The sequence below is a fragment of the Orycteropus afer genome, unplaced genomic scaffold (assembly GCF_000298275.1).
Source record: "Orycteropus afer afer isolate SDZICR_OR568_19922 unplaced genomic scaffold, OryAfe1.0 scaffold00657, whole genome shotgun sequence".
NCBI classification, from domain to species: Eukaryota; Metazoa; Chordata; class Mammalia; order Tubulidentata; family Orycteropodidae; genus Orycteropus; species Orycteropus afer.
In genome coordinates, this window is record NW_006922244.1 from 369710 (window position 1) to 371445 (window position 1736).

Below are 1736 nucleotides of genomic sequence, written 5' to 3' on the forward strand. Positions count from 1 at the left end.
TAAAATTAAGAATCTGAGTGAACCTCAGGCAGGATAACCCCAAGGGAATCCAACCACACAGGCATAATAATCAAACTACTGAAAACTAAAGACAAGGAAAAAAATCTTGAAAGGAGTCAGAAAAAAATAACAAATTACCTGTAGAAGAACAATGATTCAAGTGTGTGTGGATGTTTCATAAGAATGAGTGGCACAATATTTTTAAAGTATTAAAAGAAGATAATTGTCAATCCAAAATTTGATGTCCAGAAGAACAAAAAAATAGGCATGAATGGGAAATTAATGAAATAGAAAATGAACAAATGAGATAGAAAATTAAAAACACAAAAGGTGTTTCTTTGAAAAGTCAATGAAAGTTAGAAACTTCTAGCAAGATTGGCCAATTTCAAAAAAAGGTAAACAAACACAGAAGAAGATACAAATGCCCAATTCTGGTACTAAAAAAAGAAATTATCATTAAAGGTCCTACAGACATTAAAAGGATAAGAAAATGTTTGAAAACCTCTATGGCAACAAATTCAACAACTTAGATGAAATGGATGAATTCCTGGGCGGGGGGTGTGGGGAGATATCAAATCTCACTCAAGAAGAAAGAAATAACCTATTTAGAGAAATTTAATTTATAATTTGAGATTTTTCTACACAGAAAACTCTAGAGCAAGATGGCTCAACACATGAATTCTACCAAATTTTATGGAAGCAAATAGTAAAATTCTATACCAGTTCTTGCAGAAAATTCAAGCAGAGAACACATCTCAATTTAATGTGTAAGTGTACACATTTCTAGAAAAGAAAATTCCAGAGTGATATCCCTTATGAATAAAAATTTAAAAAACCCACTGCCATGGACTGTATTCCAACTCATAGCAATCCCCATTGGGTATCTGAGGCTGTAAATCTTTATCTTCCTTCTACAGAGCAGCTGTGGGTTTGAACTACTGGCCTTGTGGTTAGCAGAAAATTGCCTTATCCAGTATGCCACCAGAGCATCCCTTATGAATAGAGGACCAAAAATACCTAACAAGTTTTAGTGAATTTAAATCTGAAAAATTAAAAAAAAAAAGCATAACACATCATGACAAATTGAGGCTCAACCCAGCAACACATGATTGATTTATCATTTGAAAATGTGTTATCATAATCCTCCATATTAACTTAAAAAAAGAAGAAAAATATATATGATCAGAGTAAATGATCTATCTATCTATCTATATTTAATATTTGTAAGAGCAAGGAGTTCTGGTAGCACAGTGCCTAAGGCATTTGACTGCTAACCAGATGCTATGGTTGAAACCTACCAGCAACTCCTCACAAGGAAGACTAGTCAATCTACCCCTATAGAGATACTACCTCAGAAACCCAAGGAGGGGTGGCTATGAATTTAAATCGACTTGAGGGCACTGAGTTTTGTTTGCTTTTGGTTATATATATGATCATCCACAAGCAGCAAGGCAGAAAGCAGGGAAAGACAGAAGATATTTTGCCCATAGAATCTCTCAATATTGCAATTCGAGGCTTAAATTTTTTCTTCAGTTCTTTCAGTTTGAGAAATATCGAGTGTGTTCTTCCCTTTTGGTTTTCAGTTTCCAGGTCTTTGCATATTTCATTATAGTAATTGACTTTGTCTACTTGAGCTGCTCTTTGAAATCTGTTCAGCCCTTTTACCTTTTCATCTCTTCCATTTGCTTTAGCTATTCTCCACTCAAGGGCAAGGTTCAGAGTCTCTTCTGTCATCC